Source organism: Theropithecus gelada, chromosome 9, assembly GCF_003255815.1.
Source record: "Theropithecus gelada isolate Dixy chromosome 9, Tgel_1.0, whole genome shotgun sequence".
Lineage (NCBI taxonomy): Eukaryota > Metazoa > Chordata > Mammalia > Primates > Cercopithecidae > Theropithecus > Theropithecus gelada.
The window spans coordinates 96,558,644-96,570,925 of record NC_037677.1 but is presented as its reverse complement, the minus strand read 5'-3'; the positions used below and the strand labels follow the sequence as shown (position 1 = coordinate 96,570,925).

Sequence of the window (12,282 nt, the reverse complement as noted above, 5' to 3'; positions counted from 1 at the left end):
TATGGAGCAACAAAGGTACTCAAATTTCTTGCCCATGTTGCCTCCTTACCTTCCATGTATCAAGGGATAAGTTTGTCCATGTACAAATAAAAGTATACCCTATAGTGCACACAAGAGACCTCTTTTTCAGTTCTATTGTTCATAGAGGCATAAGCAAGGAAAAAACTGAGAGATAACAGTTTCATGATACCAGAGGAGTCTTGATCTGTGATCCTGGGAAATAGCCGTCTACATCTAGGATGCTGTCTGCTTATAGGGAGAAACTTCCCTGGGTAGCTTTCTTTCTTTCTTTTTTCGTTTCTTTTCTTTTTGGAAACAGTCTTGTTTGCTCTGTTGCTCAGGCTGGTGTGCAGTGACACAATCCCAGCTCACTGCAGCCCCGGATTCCCAGGCTGCAGCAATCTTCCCATCTCAGCCTCCCAAGTAGCTAGAACTACAGGTGTGTACCATTGTGGCTGGCTAATTTTTGTATTTTTTGTAGAGATAGGGTTTCACCATGTTGACCAGAGTGGTCTTGAACTCCTGAGATCAAGGTATTAGCCTGCCTCAGCCTCCCAAAGTTCTGGGATTACATGACTGTGCCACTACGCCTGGCTAACTTTTTAAAGTTTTTTTTTTTTTTTTTTTTTTTTTGAGACGGAGTCTCGCTCTGTAGCCCAGGCTGGAGTGCAGTGGCCGGATCTCAGCTCACTGCAAGCTCCGCCTCCCGGGTTCACGCCATTCTCCAGCCTCAGCCTCCCGAGTAGCTGGGACTATAGGCGCCCACCACCTCGCCCGGCTAGTTTTTTGTATTTCTTAGTAGAGACGGGGTTTCACCGTGTTAGCCAGGATGGTCTCGATCTCCTGACCTCGTGATCCACCCATCTCGGCCTCCCAAAGTGCTGGGATTACAGGCTTGAGCCACCGCGCCCGGCCCTAAGTTTTTTTTTTTTAAATAGAGTCTCACTTTGTCACCCAGGCTGGAGTGCAGTGGCGTGATCTCAGCTCACTGCAGGCTCCTCCTCCCAGGTTCACGCCATTTTCCTGCCTCAGCCTCCCAAGCAGATGGGACTACAAGTGCCTGCCACCATGCCCCGCCAATTTTTTGTATTTTTAGTAGAGACAGGGTTTCACCGTGTTAGCCAGGATTGTCTCGATCTCCTGACCTCATGATCTGCCCGCCACGGCCTCCCAAAGTGCTGAGATTACAGGTGTGAGCCACCGCGCCTGGCCTTTTAAAGTTTTTGTAGAGACAGAGTCCTACTATGTTGCTCAGGCTGGTCTTGAACTCCTGGGCTCAAGCAATCCTCCCACCTCAGCCTCTCAAAGTGCTGGGATTATAGGCATGAGCCACTATGCCCAGCCAGATTTACATTAAGGTCCCCAAAGGGGGACAGTTCTAAGAATCTGGAGGGACCCTTCTGAGTTGTGAGATTAGGAACCTAAAGTTTAAGGTTTAGAAGTTTTGCTGCAATGTGGGTGACAAAGGTAGTCTTTCTCTAATGTTCTCAGAAGAACCCATCTTTTAGTCCCAGGTTGTGAAGAGTTTGATCAGTGAGTGGACCATGAAAAGTTTTCTTAACCTAGTGAAAACATACTTTTGGCATAATGCATGAAAGTTTTTTTTTGTTTGTGGTTTTTTGTTTGTTTGTTTGTTTTCCAGATGGAGTCTTGCTCTGTTGCCCAGGCTGGAGTGCAATGGCACGATCTCAGCTCACCGCAACCTCCACCTCCCAGGTTTAATCGATTCTCCTGCCTCAGCCTCCTGAGTAGCTGAGATTACCGGCGCCTGCCACCACTCCCAGCTAATTTTTTGTATTTTTTAGTAGAGACAGGGTTTCACCATGTTGGCCAGGCTGGTCTCAATCTCCTGACCTCATGATCTGCCCGCCTCAGCCTCCTAAAGTGCTGGGTTTACAGGGATGAGCCACCATGCCCGGCCCGACCAAGGAAATCTTAATCTTCGACCTTAATATGTGTGTATCTATTTTTTGAGACAGTTTCTCACTCAGGCTGGAGTGCAGTGGTGCTATCTCAGCTCACTGCAGCCTCGACCTCCTGGGCTCAGGTAATCCTCCCACCTCAGCCTCCCGAGTAGCTGGGACCAGAGACATGCACCACCACACATGCCCAGCTAATTTATTTTTGTATTTTTTTAATAGAGTCGGGGTTCTCTCTATGTTGCCCAGGCTGGTCTTCAACTCCTAGGCTCAAGCAATTTGCCCATCTCCCAAAGTGCTGGCTTTCTAACATGCTGGGATTATAGATGTGAGTCACTGTGCCCAGCCAATCTTTTTTTTTTTTTTTTTTAAGACCGAATCTCACTCTCTGTCACCCAGGCTGGAGTGCAGTGGTGTTATCTTGGCTCACTGCAACCTCTGCCTCCCAGGTTCAAGTGATTGTCCTGCCTCAGGCTCCTGAGTAGCTGGGATTACAGGTGTGCACCACCTTGCCTGGCTAATTTTTTTTTCTTTTTGAGATGGAGTCTTGCTCTGTTGCCCAGGCTGGAGTGCAATGGTGTGATCTCGGCTCACTGCAACCTCCACCTCCTGGGGTCAAGTGATTCTCCTGCCTCAGCCTCCCAAGTAGCTGGGACTACAGATGCATACTACCAGCCTGGCTACTTTTTTTGTATTTTTAGTAGAGATGGGGGTTTCACCATGTTGGCCAGGCTGGTCTTGAACTCCTGACCTCTGGTGATCTTCCTGCCTTGGCCTCCCAAAGTGCTGGGATTGCAGGCATGTGCCACTGCACCTGGCCTTTTTATTCTTTTTTCTTTTTGATACAGAGCCTTGCTCTGTCATTCAGGCTGGAGCACAATGACATGGTGTCAGCTCACTGCAACCTCTGCCTCCCAGGTTCAAGCAATTCTCCCTCAGCTACCTGAATAGCTGGGATTACAGCCACATGCCACCAGGCCCAGCTAATTTTTTGTATTTTTAGAAGAGACAGGGTTTCTCCATGTTGCCCAGGCTGTTCTCAAACTCCTGAGCTCAAGCATGAGCCACCATGCCCTGCCTGGCCAAGTATTTTAAACAATGAAAAGAATTTTTGGCTGGGTGCAGTGATTCATGCCTGTAATCCCAGCACTTTGGGAGGCCAAGGCGGGTGGATCCCTTGAGCTCAGGAGTTGGAGTCCAGCCTGGGCAACATGGCGAAACCTCGTCTCTACTAAAACTCCAAAAATTAGTTGGGTGTGGTGGTGGATGTCATCCCAACAACTTGGGAGGGTGAGGCATGAGAATCACTTTGCCTGGGAGGTGTATGTTGCAGTGAGCCGAGATCACACCATTGCACTCCAGCCTGGGCTATAGAGCAAGACTCTGTCTCAAAAAACAGAGAGAATTTTGAAACTGTGACACAGGTACCCTCCCCAATGTCTTTCCTAGTTGTCCTGGGTCTCATGTAGTCATGTGGCACCCAGAAGGACTATGAAGGGCAGGGCCTGAGTCCTGAATTTATATACCAGGTATAGAGCTCCAGACAGAAGACAGAGCATGAAGATGATACCTGGAGGATCAAAGCCCTCCTAGAATAGGTAGGAGGCAAAGCTGGGGCAGGGAAAAGGGACCATAACTGAGTTTGACTCTGCCTTGCAGCTGGTGGTCTAGGCACTGGGAACATGACCCCAGGCCCGCCTTTGTAATCACTGCACAGGTGGTTCTTGCGGGCTGCACAGACAAAATCAACTTATTGAGACCACCCCATTGCAGTAGAGAAAAAGTTTAACTGATGCAAGCCTGGCCCATTTGACTGGAGTTATCAGTCAAATCAGTCTCCCTGAAGGTTTGGAGGTTAGGGGATTTTATGGACACTTTGGTGGGCAGGGGGCTAGGGAATGGGTGCTGATGATTGGCTGGAGATGCACTCACAGGTGTGTGGAGAATTGTCCTCTTGCTCTGAGTCTGCTTCTGGGTGGGGCCACAGGATCAGCTGAGTCATGAGTCATGAGTCTGAGTGGGGTCAGTCTGAAAGATATCTAAAGAAAATCAACCTTACGTTCTACAATAGTGATGTTTTCTATAGGAGCAATTGGGGAAGTTCCAAATCTTGTACCTTCTGGCCACGTGACTCCTGAGCAGTAAGGGATTATTGAAATTACACCTACAAACCTGGGAAACAATGTGAGACCCTGGTGATATGGTTTGGATATGTGTCCCCACCAAATCTCAGTTTGAAATGTAATCCACAATTTTGGAGGCAGGGCCTGGTGAGAGATGTTTGGGTTAGGGAGGCAGATCCCTCATGCCTTGCTGGAGTCCTTATGATAATGAGTGAGTTATCATGTGATCTGGTTGTTTAAAAGTATACGGCACCTCCCTCCCCACTCTCTCTTGCTCCTGCTTTCATCATTAAGTGAAATCCCTGAAGCCTCCTCAGAAGCTGAGTAGAGGCCAGTACCATGCTTCCTGTACAGCCTGCAGAACCATAAGCCAGTTAACCTCTTTTCTTTATAAATTACCTAGTCTTTGGTTTTTCTTTATAGCAATGCAAGAGCAGCCTAACACACTTGGCTCTACATAAATAAATAAATAAATAAATAAATAAATAAATAAATAAATTAGTAGGGCATGGTGGTATGCACTTATAGTCCCAACTACTTGGGAGGCTAAGGTGGGAGGATCAGTTAAGCCCAAGTGTTCAAGATTAAAGTGAGCTATGATTGCACGCCAGCCTGAGCATCAGAGCAAGACTCTGTCTCTAAAGCAAAACAAAACAAAAGAAACTATGCCTATGTCTTAGCAGAATTCAAGCCCCTCCCATGATACTAGTCTTGTGCCCTTTCATTAGTTTTTAAAAGGTAGGTTTCAGTCTCTGAGCAAGGAGTGGGTAAGTTTTAGGGAGGGACTATTACCATCCTTTCTTTAAAGTGTAAACTAAATTCCCACCAAAGTTAGTTTGGCCTATGCCCAGAAATAACCAAGGACAGCTTGGAGGACAGAAGGAAGATAGAGTCAACTATGCCAGATTTATCTTACTGTCATGATTTTTTTGTTTGTTTGTTTTTTTTTTTTTTTTTGAGATGGAGTCTCGCTCTGTCACCCAGGCTAGAGTGCAGTGGCATGATCTTGGCCCACTGCAACCTCTGCTTCCTGGGCTCAAGCAATTCCCCTGCCTCAGCCTCTTGAATAGGTGGGACCACAGGCATGTGCCACCATATCTGGCTAATTTTTGTATTTTCATTAGAGACTAGGTTTCACCATGTTGGCCAGGCTGGTCTCAAGCTCCTGGCCTCAAGTGATCCACTCGCCTTGGCCTCCCAGAGTGTTGGGATTACAGGTATGAGCCACCACTCCTGGTCTCTTACTGTCATATTTTGCAAAGGCAGTTTCACCATGACCACTCATCCAGACCCCAGAATCCAGAGGCTCAAAACCAAAATAAGAAGCTCACAGTTAAATCAAACAAGTATCAAAAATATTAAGAAGCAGCATTAGTATGACTTTAAAACATGTAGCAGAGAGAGCTTACATCTGTCTGAGCAGTACATCCAGGCAAAAATATCGTGATTTACTTTCCAACCTGACTCTGGCATAACATTACAAGACAAAGAAGGTCAAAATATTTTACCCTAAAATACATTTCTGTCTGACCAGTAAATCCAGGCAAAAATACCCTAAAGAGATGAACTAAATCTGAATAGGAAACATTTGTCATCTGTTGCCTCTAAGGGTAGTCACTATAAGACTTCAAAAGAACTTTGGTCTCCACAGTCTTTATCTTAACCTGAACATTCCCTCTCTATCAATCCCAGGTCTTTAGACAATCTCAACCAATTGTCAACCAGAAAATGTTTAAATTCACCTATAGCCTGGCAGCCCCACCCTGGTTTGAGTTGTTCCACCTTTCTGGACCAAGCCAGTGTATTTCTTAAATGTATTTGATTGATGTCTCATGCCTCTCTAAAATGTATAATACCAAGCTGTGCTCGACCACCCTGGGCAAATGTTCTCAGGACCTCCTCCTGGCTAAACTCCACTCTTAAGCCTGGAACCTCTGCCCTAAGTGAAAACAACTGACCCTATTTTTCCACCCAAATGATTGCCTTTTTGGCCCACCCTACCCCCTATCCTGTGTCCATAAAAACCAGACCAGTTGGCAGAAAAAAGAAAGAGCAACATGAGCAGCCAATGCAAGTGGTCTGGAACGCAAGCTGCTGAGCCTCAGGATACAAGCAGCTGAGCAGCAAACAGAGAAGCAAGCAACTGAGCATGGGAGACTACAAATAGAAGTAGCTAACTTCAGATGGTGAGGCTTCAGGGAAAGATCACCTTCTTCCTGCATCATCCCCTTTCCAGCTCCCCATGCCGCTGAGAGCCACTCTTCAAACAGTTCATGTGATCTGATTCTTCCTGGACACTGAAAAAGAACTTGGGTGTCAAAAAGGCAGCTGCAGGAGCCTGTCACCCTGACCCTTCACTGAGCTGTTAACACTTAGCCATCCAAGGACTGCAGGCTAAGTGAAACGAACCACTGCAATTCCTGCCCCGCCCATGAAGAGGGTGAGGGTCAAGGGAAGTATCCTATCTCAGGCCTGATAGTAACTAAGCCAAAGGATGAGCAGATTAAATTCTTCTTGTTCTTTTCCTTCTTCTTTCTTCTTCCCTCTTTGATCTTTCTTCTTTCTTCTTCTCAGAATCTTGCTCTGTTGCTTGGCTGGACTGCAGTGATAAGATCATGGCTCACTGCAGTCTTGACCTCCTGGGCTCAAGCAATCCTCCCACCTCAGCCTCTGAGTAGCTGGGACTACAGGCACACATTACCATGCCTGGCTAAGTTTTAAATTTTTTGTAGAGACAATGTCTCACTTTGTTGCCCAGGCTGGTCTTAAACTCCTGGGCTCAAGCGATCCTCCTGTGTTGACCTCCCAAAGTGCTGGAATTACAAAGATTTAACTCTTCTTATCGATTAGCCACATAAGCCTTTTATTTACTCTTTATAAACAGTCTTTTTTTCCCCCTTTGTTTTATTATTTACTTTTTTTTTTTTTTGAGACAGAGTCTTGCTTAGTCACCCAGGCTGAAGTGTAGTGGTGCCATCTCAGCTCACTGCAACCTCTGCTTCCATGTTCAAGCGATTCTTGTGCCTCAGCCTCTCAAGTAGCTGGGACTACAGACGTGTGCCACTACGCCCAGCTGATTTTTGTATTTTTAGTAGAGATGGGGTTTCACCATGTTGGCCAGGCTGGTCTTCAACTTCTGACCTCAAGTGATCTGCCCACCTTAGTCTCCCAAAGTGCTGGGATTACAGGCGTGAGCCACCACGCCCAACCAATTATTTACTTTTAAACTATTTTGTTTATTGGCATTTTTACAACATATAAATATCTTTTAAATTTTTAATTAATTAATTTATTTTTATTTTTTTGAGATGAAGTCTCACTCTGTCACCCAGGCTGGAATGCCATGGCATGATCTCGGCTCACTGCAACCACCGCCTCCTGGCCTCAAGCAATTCTCCTGCCTCAGCCTCCCAAGTAGCTGGAATTACAGGTATCTGCCACCATGCCTGACTAATTTTTGTGGTTTTTAGTAGAGAGAGGGTTTTGCCATGTTGACCAGGCTGGTCTTGAACTCCTGACTTCAGGTGATCCACCGACCTCGGCCTCCCCAAAGTGCTGGGATTATAGGCGTGAGCCACCACGCCCAACCAGATATTTTTTAAAAAGCAATTAAAATATCGGCTGGGTGTGGTGGCTCACGCCTGTAATCCCAGCACTTTGGGAGGCCAAGGTGGGTGGATCACGAGGTCAGGAGATCGAGATCATCCTGGCTAACATGGTGAAACCCCGACTCTACTAAAAATACAAAAAAATTAGCCGGGCGTGGTGGTGGGTGCCTGTAGTCCCAGCTACTTGAGAGGCTGAGGCAGGAGAATGGCATGACCCTGGGAGGTGGAGCTTGCAGTGAGCCGAGATCACGCCACTGCACTCTAGCCTGGGTGACAGAGCAAGACTCTGTCTCAAAAAAAAAAAAAAAGCAATTAAAATATCGAAATCTTTTCAGAAGTTTCTGTACATCAATACTTATCTCTGGATGAAACTAATTCTGGGGCCCTCATTTTTTTAAACTTTTTTTTTTGAGACAGGGCCTTCTTTTGTCACCCAGGCTGAAGTGCAGTGGTGTGATCACAGCTCACAGCAGCCTCAATCTCCTAGGCTCAAGAGATCCTCCCACCTCAGGCTCCTGAGTAGCTCTGACTACAGGTATGTGCATCACACCCCGCTAATTGTTTTGTATTTTTTGTAGAGACAAGATCTCACTATATTGCCCAGGCTGGTCTCAAAGTCCTAGGCTCAAGCAATCCTCCTGCCTCAGTCTCCCAAAGTGCTGGGATTACAGGCGAGAGCCACCATGCCCAGCCTGGGGCCCTCATTTTTAAATGCACTTTTTAAAGTGCAGTATTCATTTGAAATGTTGTAATTTTGTATTACTTTTAGCAAGGTCTTGCCATTTCTGTGTTTGCTGCTAACCTCCGCCTCCTGGGTTCAAGCAATTCCCCTGCCTCAGCCTCCCGAGTAGCTGGGATTTTAGGTGCCTGCTACTACACCCAGGTAATTTTTTGCATTTTTAGGAGAGACAGGGTTTCACCATGTTGGCCAGGCTGGTCTCCAACTTCTGACCTCGTGATTTGTCTGTCTCGGTCTCCCAAAGTGCTGGGATTACAAGCATGAGCCACCATGCCGGGCCCAAGGGCCTAATATTTATGCATGTATAGGTAAGCATAGCTGGAAGGTGGGGTACTATGTTCTTCAGTAGTAAAGGACCACATTATTATTATTATTATTATTATTATTATTATTATTATTATTTGAGATGGAATTTCGCTCTTGTCGCCCAGGCTGGAGTGCAATGACAACGATCTTGGCTCACCACAGCCTCCGCCTTCCAGGTTCAAGCGATCTCCTGCCTCAGCCTCCTAAGTAGCTGGGATTACAGGCATGCGGCAGAACGCCCAGCTAATTTTGTATTTTTAGTACAGATGGGGTTTCTCCATGTTGGTCAGGCCGGTCTTGAACTCCCAACCTCAGGTGATCTGCCTTCCTTGGCCTCCCAAAGTGCTGGGATTACAGGCATGAGCCACCGCGCCTGGCCAAGGACCACCATTTTTACTTTGGATCTTGTCTTTAACTCTCAGATCCCTTTGATTAACTTAGCTAATGCTTTTCTTTCTACCTAAGTGTGCAAGAAAAGGAAACAAAAGGAATACTACAACACAAAAATCTCTGTGAATTTCTAAAAGCTGAAGTTCACAGCCTCTGTACTATTACCATTTACTGCCAGTTTCTCTCTGACCCAGTCAGACATCTGAGGCCTCTAATTGGATCAAAGCCAGTTAACTGTTGCATGCAATCTGATCCTAGACCTAGTTCAGTTTATATCACAACTTCCAAGCCCAATTCATATCAAAAATTCACTCAAACAGATAGCTCAGAACACAAACTCATAGAGCTTCAAAATCGGAGAGAGAAAACACCCATGATCCCCAGTTGTGAGAGAGAGCAATGACAACAATAATCTGGTGGGTACCTCGTTTGGTCACTCAGTGCCCCTGGTGGGGGCTAGAAGCTCTACTTCAGATCCCATTTCTGATACCATCTGTTAAAAAGAAAACCTTAGGGCCGGGCGCGGTGGCTCACGCCTGTAATCCCAGCACTTTGGGAGGCCGAGGCAGGCAGATCACCTGAGGTCAGGAGTTTGAGACCAGCCTGCCCAACATGGCGAAACCTTGTCTCTACTAAAAAAAAACACACACAAAAAGTAGCTGGGCGTGGCAGCAAGCGCCTGTAATCCCAGCTACTCAGGAGGCTGAGGCAGGAGAATCGCTTGAATTCGGGAGGCGGAAGTTGCAGTGAGCTGAGATTGCGCCACTGTACTCCAGGTTGGGTGACAAGAGCGAAACTCCGTCTCAAAAAAAAAAAAAAAAGAAAGAAAGAAAACCTTAGGCACATTAAATTTAACAGAGAGTTTATTGGGCAAAGAATGATTTGCAAATCGGGCAGCCCCCAAAGCAAAATAGTTTCAGAGAGACTCCTGCACAGCTGCGCAGTCAAAAAAGACTTACAGGCAGAAAAAGGAAAGTGAGGGACAGAAACAGTTGGATTGGTTACAGCTTTGCATTTGCCTTATTTGGACACATTTTGAATAGTTGGCCACCTTTGATTGGCTTAAATTCAGTGATTGGCACAAGAATAGGTTACATACAGTCTGCTGATGTGTCCAATAAGTTATAGTTCACTATGTATGGCAAAATCTTTACACTGAATTTAAGCTATGTAAGGAGGCAGCTTTATGATAAACCTAACTTAGCAGACCTATTAAGAAATACATATTTTGTCTTTGTCCCCTGGCATACAACTTCTAAAACCCTTGTAACTTCCTAAATGACAGACGTGATAGGAGCTCTTTTGTCACCCATAACAAGGCCCTGAATTTCAATTACACCTGAGTTTATGTTAATAAGACGACTGGTAGCTGAAAGCCCCTAGATAGCTTCAGGATGGGTCTGGTTGCCAGAGAAACCCACCATGTGCTTATGATGGCATCGGTGGGCCATCTGGAGTGGCTGCTGCCATCACACCGGCTGCAGCAGGGAGGTGCAGCTGGGGCTGCAAGCTCCATAGAGCCAGCGGGAGCCAGGGACAAGTGGGAGTCCCATCCTTTCCGAGTTGGGGCAGGAGCTCCCCAGGTGCTGCTGCAACTGCCCAAGCCATGGCTATAGACCTGGGCATCCTCGTCCTCTTGGGACCCGGGATGAGGCAGGAGCACTATCCTCCCAGACACAGCTGCAGCCACTCAAATAGCAAGCCCAGGAGCTCTGTGGCAGGGAAGAGCCCACCTGGTTCTAGCAACTGCATCTCTTGAAAGTAAGGGGGTGTGTGTGCATGCTCAGTTTCCTGATTTATAATCTCGATGTGCTAGAAGTCTAACTCAGCACAGGTCCAAGACAGTGTAGCATCCAGACCACATTGAGTCTATTAATAAGTGAGCCAGTAAGATTCACTTTTTCCATGGCCACAGAAAACACCCCTAAACCCAACCAGCCGTCTCAAAAGCAAGGATGTAGAAAGTAGGACAGCATGACTTGGTACAAATCTGCCATCCGAACTGGAGAAGTTAGACTTCCTGTGTCTAGAGCATCATCTTTACACATGTGGTACCACAATTTGTCTCATACACACACTCAACACACACCCTGTACTCCATCATGCCCACCTCCTGCCTGGAATGCAGCTTCATTTCTACTTTAACACTAACTGCATTCTGGGTTTAACCATGAGTAAACATTCCCCCTGAGCAAACGCCTAAGCAAACATCACTTCTCTCCCTGCTCCCAGAAGTTAAATCTCACTACTTATAAAGGCTTCCCCTACCCCCACTGTCTCTTATGCTTTCCCTCACCACGCTGCTACTCGTGAATCCTTCTTTCTCCCACCTTCATTCTGTTCACATACTTCCTGCACCCCTTCACCCCCACCCCACCAGGCCCTGCTGCAGGTGGGGTGTAGCATCACCTAAGAAGCAGGGCCTGGAGCCATTAAGGGACAGGTGGCCAGCAACCCAGGAAGAGCAAAACAGAAAAGGCATTGCTTGTTTCTGCTGTTACGCTGCCTGCCTCCCCTTGCAGAGTTTCAGGGAGGAGGCAAAGAAAGTCACCCCTTGGATCCATGCTCATCCCGCAGGAGGAGGGAGAAAAGCCATCTCTGACTTCCTTTTAGATTGTCCCATGTGAGCTCTTTGGGGTGAAGTCCATCCCGGGCACTAGATCAAAGGAATTGAGTGAGTTTCCTTAAATCCTTTCTGGAATCAGATGAAGAATAAATAAACAAAGAAATAAAGTGACCACAATTTTGTTCTTTTTAAAAATATCCAAATATAGTATTTTAAACACACTGTAGTTTATAGAAGGCTTTTATTTTACAAGTCAATAATTTTTTTTTAGTGTCAAACATTGGTACATGACCAATGTTGTAGCAAGATTTGAGGGAGGTACATCTCACACATGAGCATGAAAAACCAATCATCATGCTTATGACCTACAAAATGACCTAATTTTTTTTTAATGGAGGGATAGATAAAGGGCCCACCAACTTTCCTTTTTTTTTTTTTTTTTTTTCCGATAAGGTCTTGTTCTGCTGCCCAGGTTGGAGTGCAGTGGCACAATCACAGCTGACTGCAGCCTTGACCTCCTGGGCTCAAGTGATCCTCCTTTCTCAGTCTCCTGAGTAACTGAGACTACCGACATGTACCACTATGCCTGACTAATTTTTAAATTTTTTATAGAGATAGGGTTTCACCATCT

At 46.3% G+C, this 12,282-nt stretch overlaps 1 non-coding gene across 1 annotated transcript; it reads right to left on the bottom strand.

The window, feature by feature from the left end:
• Positions 1-11,922: 11,922 nt before the first annotated feature.
• LOC112632305 lies at positions 11,923-12,028 on the bottom strand. Its single transcript, XR_003121362.1, has one exon. It is a non-coding gene; the product is annotated as a small nucleolar RNA U13 (small nucleolar RNA).
• Positions 12,029-12,282: the final 254 nt, after the last annotated feature.